This window comes from Lichenostomus cassidix, unplaced genomic scaffold (assembly GCF_008360975.1).
Source record: "Lichenostomus cassidix isolate B80296 unplaced genomic scaffold, HeHo_3.0 HiC_scaffold_46, whole genome shotgun sequence".
Lineage (NCBI taxonomy): Eukaryota > Metazoa > Chordata > Aves > Passeriformes > Meliphagidae > Lichenostomus > Lichenostomus cassidix.
This window is the reverse complement of record NW_028147597.1, coordinates 1,466,246-1,486,065: the sequence shown is the minus strand read 5'-3', so window position 1 is coordinate 1,486,065 and position 19,820 is coordinate 1,466,246. Positions and strand designations below refer to the sequence as shown.

The following is a 19,820-nucleotide window of genomic DNA, read 5'->3' as shown; positions in this document are numbered from 1 at the left end:
TTGAGGAAATGCTGAAACCAGTCTGACTCATCTGATTTCTTCCTGTCCTGTCCTGGCTGAACCTCCCCTCTTTCCCCTCCCACCCATTGTCTTTTGTCTCCCACCAGCACCCTGGTGAAGAGCCTGGCTCTGTGTTCTCCATCACCTCCTCGCTGGCACTGCCAGGCTGGGATGAGGAGCCCCTCAGCCTTCCCTTCTCTGGGCTGGACAAGCCCAGCTCCCTCAGCCTCTCCTCACAGCCAAAGGGCTCCAGTCCCACCTTGGAGGCTCTTCACTGACCCTGCTGCAGCTGCCAGACATCTTTCCTGCCCTGGGGAACACAAACCAGGCCACAGTGACCAGGGTAATGCACACCCTTGATGTCCTTGTCACACAGCCCAGCCCCCTTGTCCCCATGTCACACTCTGGAGTCGATCCTGTGGAACATCCTTTGGGAAAGGCTGTGACTCCAGGTGGCCTGGGGGGACCCCAAGGGACAGGAGACCCCACTCTGCATGAAAAGCATTGGACTTCTCAGAAGGAAACTGTGAGGGGGGGCCTGGGGTGAAGTGACCAAGTCAGTGACCTCACAGAGCCACCCTGTGATGTCACACAGCCCCCTGTGATGTCACAGCCTGCTCTGTGATGTCACAGCCCAGTCTCTGTGTCTCACAGCTCATCTCTGATGTCACAACCCACTCTGTGATGCCACACAGCAACCCTGTGATGTTGCTGCTGTCTCTGTGATGTCATAAATCTGCTCTGTGATGTCACACATATGCCCTGTGAGGTCACATCCTGATGTGTGATGTCACAGTGATGGCCTATGATGTCATAGCTGCTCGATGACCTCCCACAACCCACTGTGTGATGTCACAGTCCACCCTGTGACCCCACATAACCCATTCAGTGATGTCACACAGCCCCCCCATGACATCAGAGCCACTCTGTGACCTCAAAGCTCCTCTCAGGAATGTCCCCTAGTGTCACCTTTGGGACAGAGGCACAGGTGGCCTCCAGGCACATTTGGGCCCCTCTGCCTGCAGGCCCCAGTGCCCAGAGGTGCCCAGCAGCTCCCACAGGCTGCAGAACCTCCATGCCACCCCTGACAGCCACAAGTGTCTGTCCTTGTCCTGGCAGATCTGGCACTGCTTGCAATCCTGGCTGGAGTGTAACTGTGGAGTGACTGCAGGGCTCAGCAGGGCAGGGACTCCCTGGGAGCCCCAAAACCCCTCCTGCCCCATGGGTGACTGCAGGAGCTCCAGGGCTGTGCCTGTCCCCATGGCACTTTCACAAGGCCTGGCGGATTCTCCCATCTCCTGCTGTGCAAGGACACCTGAGGCACCCCAAGACCCCTGACATGTGCTCATATCGTCCTCATGTCCCAGTGCCCACGTGAGTCACATCCTGCCCTGGGCTCTGGTTTCCTGCTGCTTCCCTGGCTCTGTCCCTGGGGAATGTCCCCACCAGGGGACACAGTGACCCCATCTGGGCATCCTGGGGTGCCCTGTGCCCACTATGGGATGGCCATGAGCAGCTCCAGGTGAGCCAGGTAAGAGGATCCACATCCCCCAGGCTCTGGTGGGTGCTGGAGGACCTCGTGACCAAAGCAAGGACCCTGAGCCATTGTTGGGATTCAGAGCTCACAGCCAGGACCCCCTATTGAGAACAAGCACAGAACCCCAAGCCCAGAACCAGGACCCCCAGGGAACAGATGCTGCAGAGGGTGTTGGATCAAGTTCCTGTGACCCCAGAATATTGGGATTAGTGCAGCTGTAGCTCTGCACAAGAGAGCTCTTCATCCACTTTCTCTCTTTTCCTGCCTCTGGCCATGCAGGGAGCTCATGACTTCAGTGTGTGACTCGTGTGTGCAAAGAGCAAATCTGGACAGAATTGGGGCAGGGAGGGTTTGGGGGCATCTTGGGATCTGTGCTGGGCACAGAATGTGTTTTCCATTGGTCTGAGACTGTCTGCTGTGGAAAGTGCATTTAATATACAGTGGAGGAATGACATTTGCCATTTATGGAGCTATGCCTTCTTTTGGTTTTGCTTGCTGACAATAAATGAACATCCCTCTGTGTCTCAGGCAGCTCCTTCTCCAAGGAAAGCAGCTGGGAGTTTGTGCCAAGGAGCTGAAAGCTGCAGGTGCAGCCTGGAGTGGAGGAAGCTGAGATTTGCACAAGGCTGCTCTGAGTCCCTGGGGCTGGATGAGGGAAGTGGTGGGGAGGGGGTTAGGGACAGAGTCTGATTGATTGTCAGCCATAAAGGGTCTTGATTTTCATATCTATTCAGACTGCATTAGGAGGTGCTCTGGATCAATATCAATTGGAAATTGTTGATACCAACCTATAAACAGGAAAAGAAAACTAAAAAGGACAAATAAATTTGCTCTGGATTGTCTTTTCATATAGTGTATTCACTTTGAATACCCTTCTGAAATCTCTAAAATTAAACACAGAAGAACTGAAGACTTAATTAAATAATTCCCAGAGCCTTGTCTTGTTAGGGTGTTTTGAAATGTTAAGGAGCCTTTCTCACTGAATTCCTGAACTGAAGAGCTGAAGGCTGAACAAGCCTCTGGAGAAGTAAAATTCCTCAGGGAGCCTCCAAGTTGCTGAGGATGCATTTTCATCAGAGCAGGAATGAACAGCAATGGGCACAGCTTTCTGGCTGCCCCAGCTTTGGGATGAGCCCTGGGCCTGGAGCAGGAACAGCTCCTGATGGCCACAAGGCCAGGGCTGTTGTGCTGATCTGGGCAGATGGGATGGCAGGAGGGGCTGCAGAGCTCTCAGCATCTCCTGGACAGGAGAGCAGGGCACACAGTGCTGCCTTTCAGTTGGTCTTAGAATTATGAGGGCAACATGATTAAAGGGATGAAATGGTTTTACCTCGGTATTTTAATAGGAACCTAGGTGCACAGATCTTCCAAGGTGGAACCTGCTGAGATGCACACACCGTATAATGGGTATAAAATTTTTATAGACCTTTCAAGTTAGCATATCATTCTAGAATTCCCCAATAGGAAAATTAACAAAAGAAGCAATATACCCCTATTCTTAAGAAACCCACCTGTTTGAGGCTAGAGGTTCGTTTGCGAAATATGTTCTAGAGCGTTTTTGATAGCATAGGGCTCTCTGGCCTTTTACTATAAATATTTAGGCTTTCTGCCTTGCAGAACCTTAGATCTGAGGAAGAATATCAGACTACAAAAATTACAAGTATGTAGGTTAAGGGGATAGAGGAGAGAGAAGGTATGGTAGAGGTATAAAAATGTATAAAAGAGTATATGAAAAAATAAAAGGTAAAAATCATCAGGCATCAAGAGGGAGCCTCCTTTTCCTTTGGCCAAGCACGTTCCCCCATGGCTGGGGCTGAGTCCTCTCACAGCTCCAGCTGCTGCTGTGCCCTTCAGAGGGGCTGAGGCCGTGGGGCCACTGCCCAGAGCAGCCTGGCCTGAGCAGGGCTGTGGGGCCAGAGGCGGCTGGGCTGTGCTGGGGAGAGGCCCTTGGTGCTGCAGAGAGCTCAGGGCAGCTGGCAGAGCTTGGAGGGAGCTGGGCTGGGCTGAGAGAAGCTGGCAGAGTAAGCATCAGTGTCCATCTCAGCCTGTGTGAGCGTGCAGGGGCAGGACTGAGCCCAGGGCTTGTGGGGCAGAGCCAGGGCCTGGGGAAGGCATGGAAAACAGGCAAGTGGCTGAGAGAGGAGGCTGCTCTGTGCCCTTGGTGGCTGGAGGAGGGAAATGCAGAGCTGCTGTGGGATGGGGAGGGGGATTGAATTCCAGCAGACACTGATGTGGGGCTGAGGGACTCAAGGGCTCCTTGGCCTGAGTCTGTCCTGGAAAGGTCTCTCAGACCTCTGTGCTCAGGAAAGCTCCAAGGGAATTCCCGCGGGGCTCGGCCCTGCCCGGCACGGCTGATGTCCCCCGAGCTCCACACTGCTCCGGACTGGTGCTGCCAGTGCCGCACGGGGTGAGGCTGCTTTGGGGACACCCAGGGCACAGCAAGGCTGCTTTGGGGACACCCAGGGCACAGCAAGGCTAATGAGAAACGACGAGAGGGAAACTCACAGCAGTCTCAATATGAGATATAAAGTAAGCTCCATTTTATTTCACCAAACGAGAAACTTATATACTGTTACAGAAGTTACTATTCATAGCTACACACACACCTGCAGTCTGTTCTCACACATTCAGGGATCCTCCTGTTAACTCCCTTATTCTTTTCTCATAACACTTCTGACTCCCTAATCTTTCTCAGAACATTCTTCCCACAGCTCAGAAACACAGCTGTGGTTCCTAGGTGTTAGTTTCTCATAACAGCTTGTTAGAATTTTACTGAGGCCTGGCTATGCTGAAGCTTTGTTCAGGCCTGTTTAGTTAGCATACGTTTTGCTGGAAAACTGCGTTTTCCAACACAAGGCTGCTTTGGGGACACCCAGGGCACAGCAAGGCTGCTTTGGGGCTGTGGGCACTGCCCAGCACTGGGGATGGGGCGAGTGGGGATAGCTGGGGATGTACTGGTGGCACTGGTAGTGCTGGGAGCACCCCAGGCTGCAGGGTGAGGAGCTATGGGGTGAGCAGGGGATAGGGCTTGTAGATGGGAATGGGGAGAAGAGGGCTAAAAGATGGAGTGGGAACCCCCAAACGGAGTAGGAGGTGAGTGGGACTCTGCAAAAATCAGTGTGTAGCAAATGCAATAAAAGCCACTATGAATCAAGAGGGATGGTGGGTTACAAACAGAAAATATAGTTTCACCTCCTGTAACGAGGGAAATGATACCAGATGAAAAATCATCTGCACCTGGAGAGATCACACATTGCTTGTTCTTCAGAAACCACTGGCCCATGGATCTGCACAATGCCTTTTCTGTGCAAGAAGAACTGGAAAGCGACCAGCTCCAATTGTGGCAATGTTTACCAGTTCACCAGGCAGTCAAGTGTGACTTTGAGGTCACCAACCACCAGAGACCACCAAAGTGACCCCCAAGGTCAGAAAAATGCATGTGTAAATGGGAGGGAAAATATGTTAATGATTTTGGGGAAATTATTATCCTACGTATGTTTTTTCTGGGACAATCGATGAATATGTATGTAAAATACAGTCTGTAAACAGGAACTTTCCTGAACTCAGCATACATGGTATTTCAGAGAAGATATCCCCTTGTGTTTCTGGCCGAATAAAGAATGCTGCTTCTAAATGCTACATTGGTGTTTAGGAGTTTCTGTTATTTTTACTCATTTTTTGGTAACAGTGTCCCAATGGCCCCTTGGTTCCATGATGCCCCTAGCATCACAATGGTCACCTTGGTTCCATGGGACCTGTAGTGTCACAATGACCTCCTTGGTTTCACAGTCTCACAACTGGACTCCTGGTGACATGAGACCCCAGCTGTCACAATGGTCTCCTTCATTCCAAAAGGTCTTGCTGTGTCACCATATTCTCCTCAGTTCAGTCAGGCCCCACAGTGTCCCAGTGGTCTCCTTGGTTCCACAGTGTCAGAATGGCCCCTTGGTTCCATGAAGCCCTGCAGTGCCACACTGGCCCTTGGCTATACAAGGCCTCACAGTGTCACAATGATCCCCTTGCTTCCACAAGGCCCTGAAGTGTCACAATTGATTCTGTTGGTTCCATGGCACTCTGCAGTGTCACAATGGTCTCCTTCATTCCATAAGGCCCCACAGTGTCACAGTGGATTCCATTGTTCCATGAGTGTCACAATGGCCTTTTGGCTCCACGGGGCTCCCTAGTGCCACAATGATCTCCTTGATTCCATGAGGCTCTACAGTATTACAATGGACTGCTTGGCTCCACATTATCCCAGTGGATCATTGGTTCCATGGGGTCCCTACAAGTCACAATGGATTCCTTGTTTCCATCAACCCCCACAGTGTCACAGTGGCCCCTTAGTCCCATGACACCCTACACTGTCACAATGGCTCCTTGGTTCCATGGGACCCAACAGTGCCACAATGCACCACTTGGTTCCTTTGGCCTCCACAGTGACACAGTGGTTCCTTGATTCTGTGCAGCTGTGCAGTGTCACAATGCTCTCCTTGGTTCCAAGAGGCTGTGCAGTGTCAAAATGGCCCCACTGGTTCTATGAGGCCCCAGAGTGTCACAGTGATCTGCTTGGTTCTCAGATTCAGACCTTATTTTTTCTATCACTGCACTCTAGCCAGATGTTTTCTTCTTCTCTTCCAACCATCCTCACTGGAAAAGCAGACCTTGCATGCTTTGTTTCCCTGCTATAAGTTCACAGGCACAGTAAAAATTGAATTAACCCTTCTGGTATCAAGCCCAAGGCTCTGTGTGCCAAGGCAGAGGCAGGCAGGATGCAGAGCTGTCAGCAAAGGAAGGGCCAGCGAGGTGGGGCAGCTGGGGGATGACGACAGCCTGGAGGGACAGAGGCGCAGGGCATGGACAGCGTAGGACAGCCTGGGCTGGAGAGGGCAGAGGGATGTGCAGGAGCTGCAAGGCCCTGACAGAGCCAACTTGTGCAGCACTTTGGCCATGGCTGCTGTCCCTGGCCCTGAGGCCATGAGGAGGACACAAGTGACCCTTGCAGCCCTGGGGCCTCATGGCCTCCTTGTCCCTGCCCAGCAGCCTGGCAGGGGCTGCCCCATGGTCCTGCCCTTGGCATTGCACATCCCCACATGCCAGTGCCCCGGGAAGAGCCCTGAGCACTGAGGGAGGGACAGGATCTGCCTTGCCAGGGGCTGGGGCTCAGGCCTTGACCCTTTGCATTCCTGAAACACATCCAGGGTTGCTCAGCATCAGAGACACCTTTGCCTTCTTTGTCCCCAGCTCTCATTACTGCTTACAGTGTTCTGCTCTATCTGGAACCTGGAGACACTTTCACAGACATGTCTCTCAGTGAGATCCATTAAAACTTCAAGAAACTTTGAGTTCTTGAGAAGTTTTTGAAGACACACTCAGGGACTGAGTCTGATGTAAACAACCCCAAATCCCCAAGAGGCTCATTACAGTCCTTGTGCTGTTGCTATGCTGCTGAGCTGGGCTGAGCTCCTGGCACAGAGGGAACTCCTGGCAACCAAGAAGAGCTTCAAAAAGACATTTCTCCTGAGGAGCAGTTTCTTTCCCAGCCCAGCAGGGCTGAGGGTGCTGCCTGCAGGTACCTGAGAGGAGTGAAGCAGACAGAGGCTTAAAGCAACTGGAAGGACAATTCTGAGCTTATTCATGGAGAAATCTTCACAGCTTCTGACACTGTAAGTCTCTGGCTGCAGGAATCTTCTAAAGCTGACACATGACAGCACTGATATGACTGTAAGGATGGCTCTGCTGGTGTTTCTGGTTTGGGGAGGATGTGCTGCAGAGCGGGGCTGCCCTGGGCACCGTCAGAGGGACAGGGCAGGACAGCTGCTGCTGCCAGGGATGGCTGCAGGCTGGGAAGGTGGGGGTGCAGCCAGGGGTGCCCAGGGCTGTCCTGCAGAGCAGCTCCTGCAGCCGTGAGGGCTCTTTGCCAGGGCAGGGGATCTGCCAGCTGCCCTGAGCAGCAGAGCTCTTGTGTCCCCTGGCAGCCAGCACAGCCCTCAGCCCGGGGGCTCGGGGCCCTCAGTCCCCTCCTGGGCCGGCAGAGCAGCACCAGAGATGAAGGGCATCTCTCCTGCCATTGCCCATTCCCTGCTGACCAGGGCCTTAGGGGGACTGTCCTGCACTGCTGCTGCCTGCGAGGGGCTGTGCAGGGCTGGGCAGGGAAAGGCTTTTCCTCAGGGCTCGGCTGTCTCTCTCCTTGCCTTGCTCAGCTGCTCCTGGCATTGCTGACAGGCTCTCTGGCAATGGCAGTTGCAGCTGCAGGGTCAGGCGCAGCCCTTGGGGCTCCTCCTGTGCAGGGTGAGCACAGCAATGAGGTGTCCCAGCTCCCTCTGCCCTGGGCAGCTCTGGGCAGGGCAGGCTGGCAGGCTGGCAATGAAATGACTGTCCCTGACTTTGGGAAAGGGAGGATGCACTTTGTCTGCCATGGATCCCTCTGCTCTCTGCAGTGTCTCCTGGCTTTCCAGGGTAACACAGGAGTGGATCTCAGAAAAGTGCAAGTGCTGGGCAGCTGGGAACAGGAGAGAGGGACAGAGCAGCTCCCCTCAGTCTGCACTAAGCCTCAGACAATCCTCCTGCCTCACTGGACTCTCTGTTCTCCCCAAGGTACAGCAGAATCTCTCATTCTGCCTTCTGCAATCCCCATCCCTTTGCTCTGGCAGTGCTGGTGCTGACAAGCTCCTGTGTCTCAGGAGCAGATTTCTTGTTTAAGTTCAAACACCAGGAGTGGCCCCTGCCCTCACTGTCCCCTGCACTGACTGGGGGAGCAGGTCTGACTCCCACCTGCCCTGCAGGTCGAGGTCCAGCTCCTCATACAACATTTGCCAGCAGCAATCAGGGCTCCAGCAAACAAGGTGAAGGAAGGGATCCCAGACAGGGACAGGGGGGAGGTGTTTAGTGGTAGGAAAGGCTCTATGAGGAAGGGCTTTGACTTTTCTATGAAAAATCTTCCCTAAATTGTCACTGTCATTCCTCCTTCAACAGCTTCCAATGTCCAGAGACTCAAAATGTCCAACAGCAGCTCCATCAGCCACTTCCTCCTCCTGCCATTCGCAGACACACGGCAGCTGCAGCTCCTGCACTTCTGCCTCTTCCTGGGCATCTCCCTGGCTGCCCTCCTGGCCAACAGCCTCATCATCAGCGCCGTAGCCTGGAACCACCGCCTGCACACCCCCATGTTCTTCTTCCTGCTCAACCTGGCCCTGGCTGACCTGGGCTCCATCTGCACCACTGTCCCCAAAGCTATGCACAATTCCCTCTGGGACAGCAGGGACATCTCCTACTCAGGATGTGCTGCACAGGTCTTTCTATTTGTCTTCTTCCTTGGGTCAGAGCTTTCCTCCTCACCATCATGAGTTATGACCGCTATGTGGCCATCTGCAAACCCCTGCACTATGGGACCCTCCTGGGCAGCAGAGCTTGTGCCCACATGGCAGCAGCTTCCTGGGCCTGTGCCTTTCTCAATGCTCTGCTGCACACAGCCAATACATTTTCCCTGCCCCTGTGCCATGGCAATGCCCTGGGCCAGTTCTTCTGTGAAATCCCACAGATCCTCAAGCTCTCCTGCTCACACTCCAAACTCAGGGAACTTGGGCTCCTTGTGGTTAGTGTCTGCTTATCATTTGGTTGTTTTGTGTTCATAGTTTTCTCCTATGTGCAGATCTTCAGGGCTGTGCTGAGGATCCCCTCTGAGTAGGGACGGCACAAAGCCTTTTCCACATGTCTCCCTCACCTGGCTGTGGTCTCCCTCTTTCTCAGCACTGCCATTTTTGCCCACTTGAAGCCTTCATCCATCTCCTCATCATCCCTGGATCTGACCCTGTCGGTTCTGTATTCAGTGGTGCCTCCAGTACTGAATCCCCTGATCTAAAACCTGAGGAACCAGGAGCTCAAGGCTGCAGTGTGGAGACTGATGACTGGACGATTTCAGAAATAGTGAAGTTTTTGCCCGTTTCTGGAAATCTCTTTTTTTATGAGTCATCCTTTATTGTTCTTGCTGGTTTGCTTGTGGGGTTTTTTTCCTTTGCTTTTTTTTTTTTAATATTGACCAAAATAAAAGTTGTTGTTTGTGCCATTTGTTATTTTGCTTCTCTCCATGTTGTCCTTGAGCCCTACTATCTGTCAATGAGGAGCTGTGCTCTCAGTGGCTTTAAACAAACTATAGGATCTCCCAACCATGTTTTCACCAGAGATCCCCCTTTGTTCCCTGCTGTGGAGCTGCAGCAGCAATGTCTGTGCAGAGCTGGGGCAGATCAGGGGTGGCACAGCAGCTGTGCCAAGGAGCAGCAGCACTTGGTGCTGCCAGTGCTGCTCCCGTGCCACTGCCCCGCTGCCCTGCTGCCCCTCGTGTTGCTGTAGGGCCTGAGTGCTCGCGGGGTCGCTGCCAGTGCTGGGGGTGGCAGTGCCGGGGCTGCAGCAGGGACAGGCCATGGGCACTGCTGGGGCACAGCTGACGCCTCAGGGCAGGGCCTGGGGGCTCGAGGCTCCTTGCCCAGGCTCTCTCCAGAACACGCCCAGGCCAATGCTGAGCAGAGAAAACCCCCGTGAGCAGCTGCAGGGTGGCCGTGGGCAGGCTGGGGGCAAACAGCATGGCTGGGGCTCTGCAAGGTCCCTGGGGGAGCTGGGAAGGAGCAGCAGAGCAGGGGCTGATCCATCCCCACTGCGCTGGACAGCCCAGGGCAGCGTCCCGGAGCGTCCTCATGGAGCTGCCAACAACATCCCCCCTTGGCAGCCCTGGCCTCTCCCCCAGCTCCCAGAGCTGCTTGATCCTTCCAGGCAGAGACACGGCAGCACTGGCTCAGGAGCCCTGTTTGCATTGCACACAGCAGGCGTGAGCACCCCATGCTGTTGGTGTGGGGAGATGAACCTGAGTGAGCACAAACACCATCAGCCCTGGGGGCCAGCAAGGGCTGGGGATGGGAGGGAAACCACTCAGCTTTGTTGTGACCTCTGAAGTCAGCCAGAAAGTTTGTTCCCATGAGCTGTGAGTTTCCTGTCCCACTGCAGATGTTGTTGCTCAGAGCCAGGGCTGCCTGGCAGCCACCCCCAAACAGCCCTGAGCATTTCCTTTGCTTCACCTTTGCTTTCATTCCTCTTTCCTCATCCACATTTCTTCCCCTTGCCCATCCCTGTCCCCTCCCCTGCAAACAGCCCATCCCTGTTTGCCCTTTCCTCTCTGGCCCCACTCCCCATTTCAGTTCCTGACTTGGCACCATGGGAACATCCCTTGGTGAGCAGGATCATCCTACAAGTGCTTCATGAATTGTCTGCAGGGTCCTGCAGTGCCTCGTGCTGTTGCCTTGCCAGAAGCAGCACAGGCCAGGGGGGCACATCTGGACTGCTGTGTGTGGCTGTGAGGCTCCCTGTTGTGGGGCAGTGAGGAGGAGCTGGAGAGGCTCTGCAGGACTGACAGGATGGGCTTTGGGGCCTGTGGGGAGAAGCTGAGGGCCATGGGCTGCTGGACCTTCTGAAGAGGAGGCCCAGGGCTCATCCTGCAGCTGCTTCAAGGGTACTTTCAGAGAATCGCAGAATCAGTGAGGTTGGAAAAGACCTTTGAGATCATCAAGTCCAACCTGTGACCTAACACCACCTTGTCTGCCCTGAGCCTCCTCTTCTCCAGGATAAACAACCCCAGCTCCAAACTCAGCCACTCCTCACAGCACTTGTGTTCCAGACCCTTCCCCAGCCTTGTTGCCCTTCTCTGGACACGCTCCAGCATCTCAATGTCCTTCCTAAACTGGGGGCCCAGAACGGGACACAGCACTCGAGGTGAGGCCTCACCAGTGCTGAGTACAGGGGAAGAATCACTGCCCTGCTCCTGCTGGCCACACCATTCCTGATCCAGGCCAGCTGCCATTGGCCTCCTTGGCCATCTGGGCGCACTGCTGGCTCATGTCCAGCCTGCTGTCCATCAGTGGCCCCAGGTCCCTTTCTGCCTGGCCACTGTCCAGCCACTCTGTCCCCAGCCTGTAGCGCTGCAGGGGTTGTTGTGGCCAGAGTGCAGGACCTGGCACTTGGTCTTTTTAAACCTGACATTGTTGGATTTGGCCCCTGGATCCAGCTCTGCAGAGCCCTCCTACCCTCCAGCAGATTTACATTCCGGCCTTAGTTAGTTTTGCCACAGTTCCGTCAGGTTCTAGAGTGTCACAATCGTCTCCATGATTCTTTGAGTCTCCATAGCCTGCCGAAGGGTCCTCGGTTCCTCAAGGCCCTGTAGTGTCAGAATGGATCCTTTGCTCCATAAGGTCTCACAGTGCAGCAATTGTCTCCTTGCTTCCATGGTGTCAAAATGGCCTCTTGGTTCCATGGGATACCACAGTGTCAAAATTGTTCTCTTCATTCCACGAGTTTCCACAGTGCAACAATGGCCCCTTCTTTACAAGGTCCTGCAGTGTCACAGTGCTCTCCATGGTTCCACAAGGCTGTGGTTAGTGACACTGGCTCCTTGGTTCCATGGGTCCCTACAGTGTCATGGTGGCCCCATTGTTACACAAGGCTCCACAGTTTCACAGTGGTCTTCTGAATTCCATTTATCCCCACAGTGTCACAGTGGCCCCTTGCTTCCATGAGGCCCCAGAGTTCCACAATGGCTTCCGGCACCTCTGGTTGCATAGGATCCTGCAGTGTCACAATGATCTTCTGGGTTCCATGAGGCCCTGCAGTATTACAAGGGTTCCCTTAGTTCGACAAGGCCCTGCTGTGTCACAGTGGCTTCTAAGTTAAAGGAGTCCCTGCAGTATCACCATGGAGCCAAACTGTCACAATGGCCCCTTGGCTCTATGAGGCCACGCATTACACAGTGTCATTATGGTCCTATTAGTTCCATGAAGCGTCACAATGGCCCCTTGTATCCCTGGGGCCCTGCAGTGTGACAAACATCACAGAATCACAGAGTCAACCAGGTTGGAGAAGACCTTCGAGATCATCAAGCCCAGCCTGTGACCAAACACCACCTCGTCACCTGTGGCTAGCACAGGTTTTTCCCATGAGAAGTTTTCTTGTGTTTTGTAAATAAAGATAAAGTTTGGATGTTGTTGGAACAGTGTCCCAGAACTTGGGCAGGTCAGGCCTGGCCAATCAGGCCTGGGGGAAGGCTTCTGACTGACCAATCTGAGTGACTTTTGAGAACTCTATATATGTGATGAAATCAAAACAATAAAGGTCATTCCTTCTTGCCACTGAGAACTGATGCATTCATTACTCTGCTAGCTGCTCAACAGCGACAGTCACCCAGACCATGGCACTGAGTGCCACATTCAGTCTTAAACAGCTCCAGAGACAGTGACTCCACCACCTCCCTGGGCAGCCTATTCCAATGCCCAATCACTCTTTCTGTGAAGAACCTTTTCCTAATGTCCAGCCTAAACCTCCCCTGGTGCAGCTTAAGACTGTGTCCTCTTGTCCTGTTGCTGTTGCCCAGCAGAAGAGACGAACCCCCACCTGGCTGGGTGCAAATGTAAATCTGCTGGAGGGTAGGAGGGCTCTGCAGAGCTGGATCCAGGGGCCAAGTCCAACAATGTCAGGTTTAACCAGACCAAGTGCCAGGTCCTGCACTTTGGCCACAACAACCCCTGCAGCGCTACAGGCTGGGGACAGAGTGGCTGGACAGTGGCCAGGCAGAAAGGGACCTGGGGCCACTGATGGACAGCAGGCTGGACATGAGCCAGCAGTGTGCCCAGATGGCCAAGGAGGCCAATGGCAGCTGGCCTGGATCAGGAATGGTGTGGCCAGCAGGAGCAGGGCAGTGATCCTTCCCCTGTACTCAGCACTGGTGAGGCTTCACCTCGAGTGCTGTGTCCAGTTCTGGGCCCCCAGTTTAGGAAGGACATTGAGGGGCTGGAGCATGTCCAGAGAAGGGCAACAAGGCTGGGGAAAGGTCTGGAACACATGTGCTGTGAGGAGTGGCTGAGTTTGGAGCTGGGGTTGTTTATCCTGGAGAAGAGGAGGCTCAGGGCAGACTTCATCACTCTCTACAATTCCCTGACAGGAGGCTGCAGCCAGGTGGGGGTTGGGCTCTTCTCCTGGGCAACAGTGAGAGGACAAGAGTGGACCAGGGGAGGTTTAGGCTGGACATTAGGAAGTAGTTCCTCAAAGAAGGGGTGATTGGGCAATGGAATGGGCTGCCCCAGGAGGTGGTGGAGTCACTGTCCCTGGAGGTGTTTAAGGAAGGACTGGATGTGGCACTCAATGCCATGGTCTGGGTGACCAGCTGATATTGGGTCACAGGTTGGACTTGATGATCTCAAAGGTCTTCTCCAACCTAGTTGATTCTGTGATTCTGTGATGATTGTGACACTGCAGGGCCCCAGGGATGCAAGGGGCCATTGTGACACTGTGGGGCTAAATGGAACCAGGGAGTCCACTGTGACACTGTGGGGCCTTGTTGAACCAAGGGGCAATTGTGACATTGCAGAACCAAGGAAACTCTTGTGAGATTCCAGAAACCCAACGGAACCAAGCAGACACTGTGACACTGCAGGGCCTTGGGGAACTTTCAAGGTTTGACCCTGGCTAAATGCCAGGCGCCTACAACCTTTGTTCCCTCTGCTCTCTCCTGCTGCAGCTGTGCAGAAGAGAAGAAAAAACTGTTAAACACACCTAGACTCATGATTTGAGATATGGCACTGGTGGAAGAGATACACCAACAAAGGGCAAATACAGGTTGAAAACTTAAAAGTTGCAAAGTTTTTTATTAACCTAACAGAGTCGGAGGATAAATGAGAAGTAAAAATAATCTTTTCAGACACTATTTTTTCATTTATCCCCTCTCCCTCTAAAGATGACATTTCTCTGCTCAGCCCCCTCCCTCCTTCCAACCAACAGCACAGGCAGGGGTCAGTGTAAGGGGTTTGTTCTCTGGTCAGTCCATCAGGGAGAGGGGTCCTCTGCTTAGCCATGGGGTCCCTCCCACAAGAGACAGTCCTCTGCCAACTTCTTTGGTGTGGGTCCAATCTCACGAGCAGCATCTCGCCCAAATTCTGCTGCAACAGGAGTTCTCTTGTCCATAGGGTGCAGACTCTCCCGAGCTGAGGCCAGGCTGCTTCCATGCCAGGAGCAAGGCCTTTCTCTCCCTTGCAAGGCCTTTGCAGCTTTAACTCTTTCGATGAGACTCCCGCTGGATCACAGCCTCCTCCAGGCATCCACCTGCTCCTCTGGTGTGGGCACCTCCCCACGGGCTGTGGGTGGACCTCTGCACCCCTGTGGACTCCATGGGCTGCAGGGGGACCACCTGCTCCCCCCATGGTCTTCCCCACAACTATCAGAGGGTTTTCAGCTCTGGCGCCTGGAGCACCTCCTCCCCCACCTTCTCCACTCACCTTGGTGTCTCCATGTTGTTCTCCTTTCACATATTTTCATCTCCTCCTCCTCCTCCTCCTCTAGCTAACAAGAAGTGCGTGACTACTTTGTTTTGATTTTTTCTTAAATATGTTTTCACAGAGGCATAACTAGCACCTCTAATTGGCCCAGCCTTGGCCAGCAGCATGTCCATCACTTTCAGAGCCATCAGAGATTGGCTCTGCTGGATTTGGTGATAAATTTCCAGAACCTGCACATAGGACACACAGGAGCCATCTTTGTGCCTCTCCTCACCCCTCAGACACTTCTTCAGGCCTACTACACCAGCTTCTGAGAGGTTTAAATTTCTCTTAGATGTTAAAGATACCTTGCTGATGTTCTAGGCTAAGCAAAACCACCCTATAAGGAAAGAATGGAAAAGCCTGAGCAGGTTTCCTAAACATCAAACCCACTCAGGAACCACAGGCTCAGTACAGGCTGCCTTGAATGATGTCACCTTTCTGCAAGGGACAATGTGAGCAGAAATGATCTCTGTAAGCAGAATTTTCTGAGTCTTTCACCTGAATTCTCTGAGTGTTTAAGCTGAATTCTCTGTCCCTGTCCTTTCTCTTGATCTCTGTTGCGAATGGAAGCTGCTGGTGCCATTCTCACCTTGAACCACTCTTTTGAATGCAAACAGGTTTGTTAGGCAGGTGTTTAATATTTATATTTATGGAAAGCTTTTGTGTTCCTCATGGCATCAAGGAGACGTTTGTGACACTGAGGGGCCTCATGGAACCAAGAGGCCATTGTGACACAGTGGGGGCTCATGGAATCAAGGAGACAATTGTGACAGCATGGAACTCCATGGAAACAAGGCTCTATTGTGACACTGTGGGGAATCATGGAATCAAGAATACCATTGTGACACAGCGAGGTCACATGGAACCAATGGTCCATTGTTACACAGCAGATTCAAGAAGACCATGGTGATGCTATGGAACCTCATGGAACCAGACGTTCATTGTGACACAGTGGGGCCTCATGGAACCAAGGGGACCATGGTGACAAAGCAGGGCCTAATAAAACCATGGGACCACTGTGAACACTAAGGAAACTCATGTAACCATGGCAACCATTGGGACACTAAGGAACCTCATGAAAGCAAGGGGCCATTGTGACACTGAGAACCAAGAAGACCATTGTTGACAATACGAAAGCTCATGGAACAAAAAGTTTATTGTGACATGATGGAGCCTCATGGACTTAAGGATCCACGGTGACTCTGTAGGGCCTCATGGAATAGACTGCCCACTGTGACACATGGGGCCTTGTGGAACCAAGGGTCTATTGTGACAAAGCAGGACCTCATGGAACCAAGGAGCCATTATGACCCATGGGGGCTGCATAGAACAAATTTTCTGTTATGACAATGTGGATACAAAGAGACCATGGTGGCACTGTGACTGTGACCCATGGTGACTCATGGATCCAAGGGGCCATTGTGACACTGAAGAACTTCATGGAACCCAGGCTCCATTCTGACATAGCAGAGCCTCATTGGAACAAAGGAAACATTGTTGACAATACAGAACCTCATGGAACCAAAGGGCCATTGTGACAGAATGAGGTCACATGGAACCAAGGAGATCAGTGATACTTAGGAACCTTATAGAACCAAGGGTCCATTATGACACTGACGAAACAAGGAGACCATTGTTGACACCATGGAAGCACATGGAACCAAGGGGCCATTGAGACACTCCAAGGCCTCGTTGAACCAAAGATACTGTTGTGACACTACAGAACCTCATGACACTAAGGGTTTATTGTGACACAGTGGGGTCCCATGGAACCACCTGTCCATTGTGACAATGCAGATCCAAGGAGACCATGGTGACACTATGGAACCTCATGGAATCAAGGGTCCATTGTTATACAGTGGGGCTTCATGGAAGCAAGAGGTCATTGTGACACAACAGGGCCACACAAAACCAATGGTCCATAGCAATACTGCAGATCCAAGGAGACCATGGTGATACTATGGAACCTCATAGAACCAATTGTCCATTGTGACACAGCAGAACTTCTTGGAATCAAGGCAACCATGTTAAGCTATGGAATCTTACGGAACGAAGGGGCCATTGTGACATTGTGGGGCCTCATGGAACCAATTGTCCATTATGGCAATGCAGATCCAAGGAGGTCATGGTGACACTACGGAACCTCATGGATTCAAGGGACCACTGTGACAGAGCAAGGCCACGTGGAACTAAGGAGACCATTTTGACACTACAGAAGCTCATGGAACCAAGAGGCCATTGTGGCACTGTGGTGCCTCATTGGAACAAAAGACTTCGTTGATAGTACGGAAGCTCATGGAAACTGTGGGGCACTGTGACCCTGCAGAGCCTCGTGGAACCAAGGAGACCACTGTGACACTGAGGAACTTTATGGAACCAAGGGGCCTTTTAAACACTACGGAACCAAGGAGACACTACGGAACCATTGTCAGTGGTGCAGACCCTCGTGGAAACAAGGGGACATTGCTGTACAGGAAGGCCTTATGGAACCTCATGGAACCTCATGGAACCAAGGGGCCATTGTGACACCGAGGGGCTGCTTGTAACCAGTTGTCCCTTGCAATACCGCAGATCCAAGAGACCATGGTGACACTATGGATGTTCATGGAACCAAGGGGCTATTGTGGCACACCAAGGCCTTGAGGAACCAAGGAGAGCATTATGACCATGCAGAACCAAGGAGGCCATTTTGACAGTATGGAACCTCATGGAACCAAGAGTCCATTCTTACACAGCAGGGCCTCATGAAACCAAGGAGCCATTGTGAAACTGTGGGGCATAATAGAGTCAAGGACACCACTGATACTGAAATCTGCTGGATAGAAACTTTTAACACAGTTTTGAGTATTTGAAAACAGGTATGCTTTATTACAGCATCATAGTCGCTTGGGTGATCCTTCCTCCATTCAAGTGCACTGAGCATTGAATGAACAGAGTTTTTATCACACACACTGATTACATATTCATTAGCTCTCCCACTTCCTTTATTTGACAGAGTTGCACCCCTTATTACAAGTCCTTTTATGCTTCTTTGGGGTCTGTCTTGAACATCCAGTATCATTTTTAGGTGGCCATTCCTCAACCCCCGCTTTTGAGTAAGTGCAATATCATTGTTCTCAATAATTCCTGCTTTGTCAGCCTTGCAGAGCTGAGCTGGCATGCTGCTTGCATTGTGAATGACTTCTGTTTGCCTGTGTTGCATCCTTCATCTATTTCTCCAAGGCTTTGCTGTTCTGTTCCACTCTCCTTGATAAGAGTAAGTGTTGTTCTGTTCTGCTGTCCTTGTCACAGTGCTTGCCCCGCCATGAGGTGTGTCTGCAACCCCCCAACCAAAGGGCTTGGGATGGGCGAGTGTTCCTGAGGGAACAGGGATGGGACAGCTTGGCTGGACTGACCCAAGGGATGTTTCATTTCATGTCACATCATAATCAGCAATAAACTGAGAGAAGCAGGGGGTGGAGGGGATTAATTTCTTTTTTAAGACAATCAAAAGAGCACCTACACATACGGAATCCTCTCCTGCCATAAGGTGTTAAACATTTTCCTCTGATAAGAGATTTTCTGTGGATTTGCTTTTCTTCTGTTTGTGGCCTTTGCTTTTTGTGGTTGGTTGGTTTGTGTTATTGTTTTGTTTTTGGTTTTGGGTTGTTTATGTTTTGTTTGGTTTTGGTTTTTTGGTTTTTTGTTATTCGGGGTGGGTTTGGTTTTGTTTTTTGTTGGGTATTTTTTTTTATTGGGTTAGGGTTTTTAATGGTTGGGTTTGGTTTTTTTCCCCTATTGAACTGCCTTTCTTCTGATGCATAAATGTTTTCTCCATTTTCTTGTGGCTTGGTTGGCACCTGATAGCAAGACAGATTTATCCAACTCACTCATCTTTGCCCAATTATGTTTTGCAGTCACCATTAAATAGAGGAGTTTGGTCACAGACTCCTTGCAACTTGGCAGCATTCACAAAGGAGTTGGAAGTGCATTTCATCCATTGTAAATACAATAAAAATGTTCCACAGGGGTGGTCAAGGGCTGGTCACTGAGGGATGTCACCAGGGAGTGGCTGCCAAGAGGATTCTGTACCATGGATGACATTTGACTCTCATTGTTCAGCCAAACTCCCACACACCCCATGCTTCACTCCTTCAGTGCAGCTCTCACCCATCTGGCTCTGAGGAGAGCACAGCAGACCATGTCACAGGCCTGGCTGAAGTCTGGGCACACAACATCCCCTTCTTTGCCCTCCCACAGGGGTTCTGCAATCCCTGCCTTGTCCTTCAGTGCCTGGAATGGCTGCAGGAGGATTTGCCACATCCCCTTCCCTGCTGAGCCTGACCAGTCTGTGACTCTCCCAATGCCCTTCCTGCCCTGTTTGCAGATGGGTTCCATGTCTGCCCTTCCCAAGTGCCCAGGACCCTCTGGGATGGCTCTGGCCTTTCCAAGGTGTTTGGGAGAGGTCTCACAATGACCCTCCCCAGCCTTCCTGACACCCCTGACACCAAAGGCCTTTTCCATAATCCCTCAGTCCCAGGTCAGTGCTCAGAACTCAGCACAGCCCTGTTAAGATCCTTGGGGCAGTTCAGAAGGGAGGCAGCTGGGATTTCTCTCCACAGACCCCAACTCCAATGGTCTCTCTGTGCAGTCCATGGCTGCCCTGAGCATTTTCCCTGGTGCTTCCCTACCCTGGATGTTTCTGCCCATCAGGCTGTGGCTGAGGGTGTTGAGCATGATGGAGGAAAGGGCTGTGTCAAACTGTCTAACGAGTGCTGTGCTGGGCAAGGCTGAGGACGCTGCAGGAAACAGAGGCACTGGTGAGGTGAGAGGAGCAGGGGGAGAGACCTTGTGCCTGCCCACGCTGGGCAGGAGCTGCCCCAGGATGGCAGCTCTGAAGCACACACAGGATGCTCTTGTGAACACGAGAGAAGAAGACTTAATCTAAAAAGCAGGTT

At 52.2% G+C, this 19,820-nt stretch overlaps 1 protein-coding gene and 1 pseudogene across 1 annotated transcript in view; both read left to right on the top strand.

Moving 5' to 3' along the window:
• The first annotated feature begins 7,087 nt into the window (after nt 1-7,087).
• LOC146421908 (olfactory receptor 14A16-like) overlaps nt 7,088-19,820 on the top strand; it is a 180,161-nt gene continuing 167,428 nt past the window's right edge. Inside the window, exon 1 of the mRNA XM_085046897.1 lies at nt 7,088-7,200. The gene's annotated coding sequence lies outside the window, so the exon portion shown is untranslated. The remainder of the gene's footprint in view (nt 7,201-19,820) is intronic.
• Nucleotides 8,877-9,395, top strand: LOC146421917 (olfactory receptor 14J1-like; annotated as a pseudogene).